General features: G+C 54.8%; 1 protein-coding gene across 1 annotated transcript in view; it reads left to right on the forward strand.

The window, feature by feature from the left end:
* The window catches only part of LOC115088675 (potassium/sodium hyperpolarization-activated cyclic nucleotide-gated channel 4-like), a 194,575-nt gene that overhangs the window by 30,182 nt on the left and 151,462 nt on the right, over window positions 1–12,931 (forward strand). The gene's annotated exons all lie outside the window — the stretch shown is intronic.

Here is a 12,931-nt window from a genome sequence, read left to right on the forward strand (position 1 = left end):
TTTAAAACTCCTTAAACTGAGATACATACCTACTCCATAATCAGCTTTTAAAACTTTATCAACTTAATAAAATTAACCTGCAGACAGAAGTCCAGCAGCAAGTTGGGGGTTATTCAGTCTTCCCTGTACGTACCGGATCAGTCCGGACTCCTGGGTTATGTCCCCGCACCAGCAGGTGGAAACAGAGCAAAACTTGTCAGGCTCCACTATATATACCAGGGTGCTGCCCACAGCCTGTCAGTATTCCTCTGTTTCCAGCAGGTGGTTCGGGTGCATAGCTCACAGCCTGGTTAAGGATTTTGTAGGTTTAAAGCTCTTAGGAGGCAGATAGACAGGTTTTTTAGGCTGTCTCTGTTTGATCTTTGTTAATTAAGTTTAAAAAAAAAAAACAAAGAAAGAGGTTTTGTTTTCTCTTCATCTTTGCAGCTGCCTGTTGGAGCTCCCAGGAGGTTGCTAGGCCCTGAGAGGGCCATCCCTCCTCGTTGAGCACACTGCTGGAGCTCGGGGTCGAGGATCCCACCAGACATAGCCCAGCCGGGGTGATACCGGGGAGCCCGGATCATTCACCCCAGACGGCCCGCCTTTCAGGACCCAGCGGGGGACAGCGCTGGTGAGTGGTTTCCGTGTTAAAAAAAAAAAAAAAAAAGTTTAAATTAGCAAACGGAACTTTTTCTCTTGGCCGTGGCTCCCCGACCTCATTGTTTGGTTGTTTTTTTGCCGCTCTCCCTTTGCGTCGCGCGGTTTTTTCATCGTTTCTTAGTTAGGCAAGGCAGGCATGCCACGTGGCGCGGTCTGCACAGCCTGCGGCTCCGTCTGCACGCGCCTCTCCCGGGATGGGCTGTGCTCAGCCTGCGTCCCGGGGGGGGAGGGATTGTCGGGAACTCTCCGGGGGCTCGTGCTTCGGCAGACCTCAATCGCGATCGTGGTGGGGGCTCGCTCCGCGGGGGTCTCTGCCGGGGCTAAGGGTAGCGCGGGCGCCGCCGCCATTTTGTCCCCGGCTCCCGCGGTGTCCGGTCCCGATGGGGAGGGATCTAGGGATTTTCCCCCCTCCCTCTCACCACAACGGCCCGTCACCAGCCCAGTCCCTCCCGCGGGGCGGGGGAGGGGGCATGATACCGATTCGGACTCGGCGGGATCAGCTACTTCTTTTTCATCAGAATTTATTTTGGCCATGCACAGGGCTTTTAAGGCCTGCAAGGCTCTGAAGAAGCGCCCGCATCCACAGGACCCCCGGGGGACACCCACGGACCCCCTGCGGCGGAGGACCTACCGGGCCCCCTTAGGGCAAAACGCCCGCTGCGGGCCGCTCCACCCAGGGATGACAGGGTGACGTCTGACTCCTCAGAGGACTCGGAAGATCAGGAGTCCCCGTCCCCGCCCCCGAGGGGGGCAGAGGGGGACGGCACGTCCACGCAGGAGAAGGCGCGACAGGGCCAAACGTCGGACGGCGATGACCCGAGGGTACTTCATCTCTTCCGCAGGGACGAGTTGGCCCCCCTCATCCCCGCCATTCTGGAGGAACTGGGTATTCTGGACCCCCCGGGAGAACCCCGGGGGGGGGGGGGGGCAACATGGACCCGGTCTTGTTGGTCCTCAGCGGACCTCCCACCACCTTCCCGTTTCATTTCTCCTCCACGGACCTGCTCTTCAGAGAGTGGGACACCCCGGACCTGGGTCTGAAGGTCTCCAAGGCCATGGACAAACTATATCCCTTGCCAGAAGAAGCGTTGGAGGTACTGAGGGTCCCGACGGTGGACGCGTCGGTCGCAGCGGTGACAAAGCAGACCACCGTCCCGGTCACGGGCGCTACTGCTCTGAAGGATCTTCAGGACCGGAAGTTGGAGGTTCAGCTAAAGAAGATTTTCGAAGCCTCGGCACTAGGAGCCCGCGCCGCTATCTGCAGTAATTTTGCGTTGCGGGCCGGTCTCAGGTGGGTGCAGCAGCTCATGGCCAACGAGGACCTCTCAGAGGAAGAAGCCAAACAGGCTGGGCGGCTGGAAGCGGTAGTGGCTTATAGCGCAGACGCTCTCCATGATCTCCTCAGGACCTCGGCCCGGTCTATGGTGTCCGCTGTCTCAGCCAGGCGGCTTCTATGGTTGAGGAACTGGGCAGCGGATGAAGCCTCCAAGTCTCGCCTGGGCTCTCTCCCTTTTAAGGGCCGGCTGTTGTTTGGCAAGGAACTGGACGATATGATTCAGCTTCTGGGTGAGAAGCGCAGATACCGGCTTCCAGAGGACAGGGCACGGTCCAAGGGATCCTACCCTTCGCGCTCCCGCTATCGGAACAGCCGCAAACCACGGCCCTCGAGTACGGGCTCCTCCGCCTCCCCCTCCTATCGGTCTGGAGGTGGTAGACAGCAGTTGCAGTCCTTTCGCGGGAGACGTTTTGGCAGACCCGCTTCCTCCTCTACCGCGCCGAGCGGTAAGTCGAACCAATGATGTCCGGCCGGTCCATCCCTCGATTCCATCGATAGGGGGCAGGCTGTCCCTATTCTTCAAGGCTTGAACTGCAATCACAACGGACCAGTGGGTCCTCTCCGTGATAAAACACGGCTACGCTTTAGATTTTGCCTGCCTTCCCCGGCCAAGATTTTTCCACTCGCCTCGCGATCACCAGGACAAGAAGGTGGCCGTTCATCAGACGTTGCTGCGGTTATTCTGGACACCAGCCCAGGCCTGGTGTCCAGAATAACCGCAGTTGGGGGCCATTGTTCCAGTCCCAGCCTCGGAGCAACGAAGAGGACATTACTCCATCTATTTCGTCGTGCCAAAGAAAGAAGGCTCCCTTCGTCCCATCCTCGATCTCAAGGCAGTCAATCGGTGTCTCTGGAACCCGCGGTTCCGCATGGAGACTCTGAGATCCGTGATAGCGTCCGTTCGACCGGGGGAGTTCCTGGCGTCCCTGGACCTCAAGGAGGCCTACCTGCACATCGGAATCAGGAAGGACCATCAGGAGTATCTCCGGTTCTGCGTGCTGGGGAAGCACTACCAGTTCCGGGCCCTTCCGTTCGGTCTTGCGACGGCCCCAAGAACGTTCACCAAGATTTTGGTGGTGGTAGCGGCCCACCTGCGGCGAGAGGGCCTCTTCGTCCATCCATACCTGGACGACTGGTTGATTCGGGCCAAGTCGGAAGAACTCTGCCGGACGGCAGTGCAACGAGTCCTACACCTTCTGCGTTCCCTCGGCTGGGTGGTCAACACGGCCAAGAGTCACCTCCAGCCCTCTCAGTCTCTGGAATTTTTGGGAGCGTTATTCAACACACGGCAAGGTCGGGTCTTCCTGTCACTAGACCGCTGCCGCAAACTCCAAGGTCAGGTCCAGGGGTTTCTACAGATGCGGCCGCCGACGGCCTGGAACTATTTACAATTGATTGGATCCATGACCTCTACGTTGGAATTGGCCCCCTGGGCTTTCGCCCACATGCGACCCCTGCAGACGGCGTTACTCACCCGTTGGAGCCCAATCTCCGCACAGTATCAACTGCCGTTGCCTCTACCGGCAGTCACGCGATCCAGCCTGCGTTGGTGGCTACGGAAGGACAATCTCCTCTAGGGAGTCTCCCTGGTGGCACCAGAGTGGATGGTGGTCACTACAGATGCGAGTCTTTCAGGCTGGGGAGCGGTCTGCCTGCGGCACTCAGTACAGGGACGCTGGTCCACGACAGAGTCGCGCTGGTCGATCAATCGCCTGGAAACCAGGGCGGTACAGCTGGCGCTGAGGGCGTTCCTCCCGCTCCTCTCGGGGAAGTCGGTCAGAGTCCTTTCGGACAACGTGACCACGGTGGCCTACATAAATCGGCAAGGGGGAACCCGGAGCAGGCCAGTGGCTCTGGAAGCTCGTCTTCTAATCCAGTGGGCGGAGAGGCATCTCCTCCACATTGCTGCGTCCCACATCGCAGGAGTGGACAACATCCAGGTGGACTTCCTGAGCCGTCACCAGCTCGACCCAGGCGAGTGGGAACTCGCAGACGTCGCGTTCCAGCACATTTGTGCCAGATGGGGGACACCGGCCATGGATCTAATGGCAACTTTTCAGAACGCCAATGCTCCGCGCTTCTTCGCCTGCCGCAGAGAACCAGGGGCGGAGGGGGTGGATGATCTAGCACTGCCCTGGCCAACGTCCATACTCCTTTACGTCTTCCCCCCGTGGCCTCTCATAGGCAAGGTCCTCCGACGCATAGAAAGTCATCCCAAGGAAGTGATCCTGGTGGCCCGGGAGTGGCCACGAAGGTCTTGGTTTGCTGATCTAGTCAACCTCGCCTCGGAAGCGCCCCTCCGGCTCCCAGCGTTGCCGAACCTTCTACATCAGGGTCCCGTCTGTTTCGACCAGGCGGATCGCTTTTGTCTAACGGCATGGCTTTTGAAAGGCGTTGATTGAAAAGGAAAGGTTACTCAGACGCGGTGGTGGCCACCCTGCTGCGCTCCCGCAAGGTGTCGACGTCGTTATCCTATATGCGAGTCTGGAAGGTCTTTGAATCCTGGTGCGTTGCTAGGTCTCTCCGGCCAACCCGTGCTACCATTTCCGAGATTTTGTCTTTTCTGCAGGAGGGCCTGGCGAAGGGGCTGTCCTGTAGCTCTTTGCGGGTCCAGGTCGCGGCACTAGGGTGCCTTAGAGGTCCGGTGGAAGGTAGGTCGTTGGCCTCCCACCCTGATCTGGTCCGGTTCCTCAAGGGGGCGACACACTTGCGGCCCCCTCGGGTGTCTCCCTGTCCATCCTGGAATTTGAACTTGGTTCTTAGGGCTCTGGCTAAGCCCCCCTTTGAACCTCTGAAGAGGACCACCTTGAAGGATCTCACGTTGAAGACGGTTTTCCTAGTCGCGATCACCTCTGCCAGGCAGGTCTCGGAACTGCAAGCCCTATCGTGCAGGGAACCATTCCTACGGATCTCGGAGTCCGGAATTTCTCTTCGGACCGTTCCGTCCTTCTTGCCTAAGGTGGTCTCGGCGTTTCATCTAAATCAGTCGGTGGATGTCCCGGCTTTCCCTCAGCTCGATTCCTCGGATACATCTTTCCAAGAGTTGAGGAAGTTGGACGTACGCAGGGTCCTCCTGCACTATCTCGAGGTCACGAATGCCTTCAGGGTCTCGGATCATCTCTTTGTTCTTTGGCATGGTCCTAAGAAGGGTAATATGGCATCGAAGACGTCCATATCGCGATGGCTGAAGGAGGCAATCAGTTCGGCATATCTCCTGGCAGGTCGTCCTTTCCCGTTGGGCCTGAAAGCTCACGCTACTCGGACCCAGGCGGCGTCCTGGGCGGAGTGTCAGCAGGTCTCACCTTCAGAGATCTGCCGGGCAGCGACTTGGAAGTCTCTGCACACGTTCACGCGTCATTATCGCTTGGACGTACAGGATTCCGGGGCGGGGACCTTTGGGGCAGGTGTTTTGAGAGCGGGCCTCTCCGTCTCCCCACCCTAAGTTGCTAGCTCTGGTACATCCCAGGAGTCTGGACTGATCCGGTACATACAGGGAAAGGAAAATTAGGTCTTACCTCTGTTAATTTTCATTCCTGAAGTACCAAGGATCAGTCCAGAGTCCCGCCCGTGTCCTTTGGCAGTTGGTTCGGAGAGTCCGCTGCTCTGGTTGGAAAAGTTCCTTTTGCTTGATCTTTCAAGTATCTGCCAGTTCAATTTGTTACCGGGTCTGGTTCTTCACGGGGAAAGTGACCCGAGGTTCCCCTGTTGTTGTTTTTTTATCTTCATGTAGATAGTTAGTTTTATGGGGAATATCCACTGCTCTGACATTGAGTAATACTGACAGGCTGTGGGCGACACCCTGGTATATATAGTGGAGCCTGACAAGTTTTGCTCTGTTTCCACCTGCTGGTGCGGGGACATAACCCAGGAGTCTGGACTGATTCTTGGTACTACAGGAATGAAAATTAACAGAGGTAAGACCTAATTTTCCTTTTTGCATCAAATGCCACATGTATGATTATCTACCTGTTGGTGAGGTAAAAAAGCACTTGACAATCAGAGAATGAGTCCAATCTCTGGAAGTCAGACTGGCAAACCTGGAGATGCTGAGGTAGCTTGAGAGGTATATAGAGGGATCTAGTAGAGTGAACCCAACTCCAGTCAAGCAGACCTTATTCTGCTTTGGAAGAGCAAAGTCACCTGGCAGGAGACCATCACCTTGGTGTGGTAGGAAGTGATCTTACAGCGAGGATGTGTCTCCAGGACCTTGTCCCAGGAGGGACAGGTTAGGCTGACTGTCACAGTGGATGATTCAGTCATTAGAAATGTAAATAGCTGAGTGACTGGTGGGCGTGAGATTGCTTGGTACTTGCCTGCCTGGGGCGAAGGTAGCAGACCTCAGTGTCACCTAGATAAGATTTTAAAGAATTCTGGGCAGGAGCCGACTGCTATGGTACATGTGGGTACCAATGTCATAGGAAGCTGCAGGAGAGAGGTTCTGGAGTCTAAATATAAATGCGAACAAAGAGAGTTGAATCGGTGTCGGGATGAACAACATATTTATTAGAAATATCAGACGGTGCCCGACTCGGGCCGAGTTTTGCCCATCAACATGGGCTGATTCAGGGGTTGTATGTAAACAATAAAATCATCACATTGGAGAAGATATTTAAAACAATAATTATAAATCACAAGTAAAAACACTGAAATACATTGATACAAGCACATTCAAATGGACAACATACATGTAAAAAACGTATAACTGCACAAAATTAAGAGTGAAACTAAATCAGAAACCTGTAAAAAAAAATTTCTTGGTACATTTACCTAAATTGTTCCAATGATCTGTAGAGTCTTGTAACACTAATTTCTCAAAAGTGTGAATGGCCAGATTAGTGGTTCCATTCGGATTCCATTTACTTTTTGGTTTGACTAACGAAATGTCTCTACTAATGCTTTCTTTATTAGAGAATAGATCTATTATTTTTAACATTCTAATAAATTTAAATAGATGTACCCTAGTGTTGAAAGCATTGGGGCAGATTTTCAAAGGGGTACGCGCATAAGATACGCACGTACCCCCCCCAAAACCTGCCCAAGCTCCCCCGTGTGCGCCAGGCTTGGCGGCACGCGCAAGTCCCAGGGCTTTCCTGGGGGGGCGTGTCGGGGGCGTGTTGCGGCGACCGGGGGCGGGCAGTGAGTGTGGTTCTGGCTCGGGGGCATTTCGGGGCGTGGCCGAGGCCTCCAAAACTGCTCCCGGGCCGGGGAATCGCGCGAGTTATGCCTGCCTCAGGCAGACATAACTTTTCAAACAAAGGTGGGGGGGTGTTTAGATAGGGCTGGGGGGGTTTAGATAGGGCTCGGCGCATGCCGACCCCGGATTTTAAAAGATACGCGCGGCTACACGCGTATCTATTAAAATCCGGCGTACTTTTGTTTGCACCGGTCGCGCGAACAAAAGTACGCACAAGCATAGTTTTATAAAATCTACCCATTGTATTTAGCTGTGGAAACAAATGAGAGGCCTTTGTTCAGAATTGATAGCTCATCTTTATCTAGTTTATGTTTCAAGATATTAATAGCCCTATTCATTTCAATTTGTTTTCTTGCTGAATATTCAGGTTGTAATATTCCCTCCATCTGCCTCTCCCACTTCCCTTCCTCTCCCCTTATCAGAAACCTTCTTTATTCGCAATTTCTATAGATACGCAGGCTTTGTACTGTCGAACATACATTTCAAATTAGAGCCACTGAAATGAAAAGATGTTTCAGAGGCAGGAATTATCCTGAAGCATATATAAACAATGGATTAACATGTGCTACGCAACAGAGAAGGAAAGATTTGTTGATGCCTAAAACTAGACTGAACAATACCAAAATGGTATGTCTGATCACGTACACCTATATGTCTAAGGACATTACTAAAATCCTAAGAAAACAATGGCACATCATCCAATCTCTTCCAGTTTTCAAAGAGAAAGACTTTCTAATTGCCCATAAATGTGACAGAAACCTGAAGGACCTACTCGCACCCTCAGGGCTACCATTTATTTTATTTATTTATTTATTTATTGTTTTTGTTATACCGAGTTTCATGATAGGCATCACATCAACCCGGTTTACAAATAACAAGGAGTGTAAAGCATAACGTAACGTAAAAAACAATATTTTCAATAAGAACCTTGAACTTTAAATACAGTGAATCAGAAAAAGGGAGAGGGAAAGTTACAAAAAACAAGGAAAATAAACTTGGGATGGAAGGGGAGAAATTGAACAGCACAATATTTACATTTCAGCCTATTGATACATTAGAATAGCAAGTGAAAAAATAAGACTATGAAACGGTACATATAGAAAACAAGGTTCCCTGTACGTACCTGGATCAGTCCAGACAGTGAGTTATATCCCCCGACCAGCAGATGGAGTCAGAACAGAGTTTGAGAGCATCAGCATATAGAGTAGTGCACCTTCTGCTGGAGGTCAGTATTCTTCTGACTCCAGCAGATGTGAGTGGGGGGATCCACTAGCTCCCCCAGATTGACAGGGTTTCTTCATTGGTTATTTCTTTCTTTTTCTCCACAGTATTTCCCTGTCTTATGTTTCTCTTCATTTTGGATCCTTAAAATTAAAAAAAAAAAAAAAAAGACTTTTCAATTTTTGAGGAGGCGTGTGTCTGTGGCTCTGCCTTCTCTATTCTGTACTCCTTTCCTCTTCCGTTGGGGTAAGTGGAAGTTTTTTGAGTTTCTTTCTCCACAGGTTTGCTTCTTTTTGGTGGTGCCCCGTAGATGCCGGTGGTTCCGGCCGCGCCACGCGTCGTTTGTGGGTCCCGCGGTTCGCAAGCTCCGCCCGCGGGTGTGTGCTCAACTGAAACGGGGGTTTTCCCCTGCAGTTTCTGGACCCCTTCGGCGGGTTGTTAGGGCCATTCCAGGCCCCCCCCCCCCCCGAGGCTTTTTTCCCGGTGCTGACATGCCGCGGTCCTCGAGGTGTGAGGCCTGCGGCGAACCGGGGAATCAATTTCTGAGGGAGGGGCTTTGTGAGCGGTGCTTCTCCGACGGGGAAGGCACCCTGCAGTCCTCCGGTGCGATTACGGACCTGCCTCCTCCTCAGCCCGGGCGGCGCGGGCCGGCCACGACGCCGCCTTTTGCGGGAACGGCGGCCATTTTAGGGGGACAGCGTGAGACGGACTCGCTCCCAGATGCAGACAGGATTGGTTGCACTGGCTCTCAACAGGCTTTGCCCCCGGCGGGGGGTTTGCCCGACCGGGGCTCCCAGGGCGGTCCCCCCCAGGGATTCCCATCAGCTCCCCGTTTTTCTCACCTGATTTTATTCTGGCAATGCACATGGCTTATTTGCAGGGTATGGGAGCGCAGGCGCCGAATCCCCTGGGGGCCCCGCCTCCCAAGGTTCCTAAACTTGCTGTTGGTCTCACCGCCTCGCCCGTTACGCCTGGATCCCTGCCGGGTCCCTCTCCCGTGCCACCCCGGCGTACCACGGGGGCGGCTTCGCCGGTGAGAGACGACTCCCCGGAACCCCCGGAGGTGCATCCGGATGGACATACGGAGGGGGACAACCCTCGAGCCCTACGGATTTTTCAAAAAGAAGAGCTGGATGAACTCATCCATCATATTATTCAGGAGCTGGACCTCGACCCACCTCCAGATCCGCCGATCCCTGTGGCTCCTGCCGACGCCACCTCTTCTCGCAAAGGGGATCCAGTACTTGCCGCCCTCCGTCCTAGGGCAAGGGCTTTCCCTATCCATGAGTCCTTCCTACAGCTTCTCACTAGGGAGTGGGACACTCCCGAGGCGTCCTTGAAAGTCACACGTGCCATGGAAAAGCTATACCCGCTCCCTGAGGATTTTTTGGATCTTATCAAGGTGCCCAAGGTGGATTCAGCGGTCGGCAGCGACCAAGAGGACCACCATCCCGGTCACGGTTGGAACAGCCCTGCGGGATACGCAGGACCGTAAACTAGAAACCTTCCTCAAGAGGGTCTTCGAAGTCTCCGCCCTAGCTTACTCTGGGTACAGCAGCTTTTCACCTCTCAGGAGTTGCCCCCTGAAGAGGCCGCCCAGGCGGACCGTCTGGAATCTGCCATAGCATACGGGGCGGACGCCTTGTATGATCTCTTTCGCGTAATGGCGCGGTCCATGGTTTCGGTTGTAGCAGCCCGACGGCTCTTGTGGCTTCGCAACTGGGCGGCGGATGCTTCCTCCAAGTCGAGCCTTGGCTCCCTCCCCTTTCGGGGGAAGTTTTTATTTGGAGAGGACCTAGATCAGATCATCAAGTCACTGGGGGAAAATTTGGTGCATCGGCTGCCGGAGGCTGCCGGAGGATAGACAGCGTTCTTTCAGGTCATTTTCTTCCGGTAGAACCAGGGCCAGGGCACAGCGACGTTATAGGTCTTACCGTCAGTCCGGTTCCCGGATGCAGCCGACAAGATCCCAGCCTTGGTCTCGTTCCTTTCGTGGGCGGAGGCCCGCGAGAGAGGGTCCAGGGCAGGGAAATCCGCCCACAAAGTCATCCCAATGATGCCAAAGGAGCCCACTTCTCACCTCCCCGGATCGGGGGCCGCCTCATGGACTTCTACGAGGAGTGGGCACTTATCTCCACGGACCAGTGGGTGCTGGACACCATAAGAGACGGTTACGCCTTGGAGTTTGTCCGCCCCCCGAGGGACCGGTTCATCTTCTCCCCCTGCGGTTCGGATCTCAAGAGGATAGCGGTTCAACAAACACTAGACCGACTGCAGGAAATAGGGGCCATCGTTCCCATCCCCTTCGAGGTGGGCTTGGGCCACTATTCCATTTACTTCATCGTTCCCAAAAAGGACGGTTCCTTTCGGCCCATCCTGGACTTGAAGGAGGTAAACAAGGCCCTCAGGGTCAGCCGGTTCCGCATGGAGACTCTTCGATCAGTGATTGCCGCAGTGCACAAGGGAGAATTCCTCGCTTCACTGGATCTCTCGGAAGCATACTTGCACATTCCCATCCTGCCGGCTCACCGGCGGCATCTTCGCTTCAAGATTCTCTGTCAACACTTTCAGTTCAAGGCGCTTCCCTTCGGTTTGGCGACCGCACCTCGGACCTTCATAAAGATCATGGTAGTGGTGGCGGCAGCCCTCCGCAAGGAGGGTATCCTAGTACATCCGTACCTAGACGACTGGCTGATTCGAGCGAAGTCCTTCTCACATGGTCAGACCTCAGTGGCCAGAGTAGTACAATTCCTACGCTCTCTGGGCTGGGTGGTGAACCTTCCAAAGAGTTCCCTTGTGCCCTCGCAACACCTGGATTTCTTAGGAGCGAGCTTCGATACCCGGCGGGGTATGGTGTTCCTGCGCCAGGACAAGGCGCAAGCCCTGAGGGAGCACGTGTCTCGGTTTTCGGCTTTGGAAGAACCAACCGCCTGGAATTATCTGCAGCTCATGGGAGTAATGGCCTCCACCATCGACATGGTACCCTGGGCGTTTGCACACCTGCGTCCACTGCAAGCGTCCCTGCTATCCCGTTGGAAACCAATCTCCCAGGAGTATCAGGTGATCCTGCCGCTTCCACCATTAGCCAGGGAAAGCCTGGATTGGTGGCTTGTTCCCTCGCATCTGGCTCGGGGAGTCTCGCTCGAGGTTCCCAATTGGGTGGTGGTGACCACCGATGCCAGCCTCGCGGGATGGGGCGCCGTCTGCCGTCTGCGAAAGAAGCGCCACGCAGGGGACTTGGACGCCAGAGGAGGCAAAGTGGCCGATCAATCGCCTGGAAACGAGAACCGTGCATTTCTTCCCCATGATGCGACACAGAGAGGTGAGGATCCTCTCGGACAATGCCAACACCGTGGCCTACATCAATCGTCAAGGGGGGACAAGAAGCAAGCATGTCTCCGCCCACTCCATCAGGGGAGTGGGCGGAGATTGCTCTCCGCCCACTCCCCTGATGGAGTGGGCGGAGAGCAATCTCGTCCTGATAGCGGCCTCTCACATCGCCGGGGTGGACAACGTTCAGGCGGACTTCCTGAGTCGTCAACAGCTACACCCCGGCGAGTGGGCTCTCTCCGACGAGGCAATGCATCTCATCGTCCGTCGTTGGGGGACTCCACACCTCGATCTCATGGCGACCTTTCTCAACGCCAAGGCTCCACGCTTCTTCAGCCACAGAAGAGAGCACGGCGCGGAGGGGGTGGATGCCCTCGCCCTTCCGTGGCCGTCGGATCAACTGCTCTATGTGTTTCCTCCTTGGCCTCTGGTCGGCAAGGTTCTCCGCAGGTTGGAACTTCATCGAGGGACTGTAATTCTCGTAGCCCCGGAATGGCCCCGTCGGCCATGGTTCGCAGATCTACTTCAGATGACGGTGGACGGCCCACTTCGCCTGTCCCATCTTCCTCATCTTCTGCGTCAGGGGCCGGTATTTTTCGAGCAGGCAGAACTCTTCTGTCTTGCGGCCTGGCTTTTGAACGGCGCCGTCTCCGCCACAGAGGCTACCCGGAGACAGTGATCTCAACAATGCTTCGTTCCCGCAAGCCTTCGACTTCCGTCGCTTACGTTCGAGTTTGGAAGGTCTTCGAAGCCTGGTGCTCCGACCGTGGGGTCCAAACCATGGAGGCGACTGTCCCGTTGATCCTTCATTTCCTACAGGATGGTCTGGATAAGAGTCTCGCCTATAATTCGCTCCGGGTTCAGGTGGCGGCCTTGAATGTCTTGGTACAGAAGGACTGCTCTCTACCCCTTCATCCGGATATCGCACGTTTTCTGAAGGGTGCCAAACACCTACGGCCACCGGTCAGGGATCCTTTCCCTTCTTGGAGCCTCAACTTGGTGCTGCGAACGCTATCGGGCCCTCCTTTTGAACCCCTGAGGGGGTCCTCCCTCAAGGACCTGACCCTCAAGACGGTTTTCCTGGTAGCCATCCCTTCTGCTCGCCGGATCTCAGAGCTCCAAGCCTTGTCCTGCCGGGACCCTTATCTGCGTTTCTCCGACTCCGGGGTTTCCCTTCGTACGGTGCCATCCTTCCTACCAAAGGTCGTCTC

The sequence above is a fragment of the Rhinatrema bivittatum genome, chromosome 3 (genome assembly GCF_901001135.1).
Source record: "Rhinatrema bivittatum chromosome 3, aRhiBiv1.1, whole genome shotgun sequence".
NCBI lineage: Eukaryota > Metazoa > Chordata > Amphibia > Gymnophiona > Rhinatrematidae > Rhinatrema > Rhinatrema bivittatum.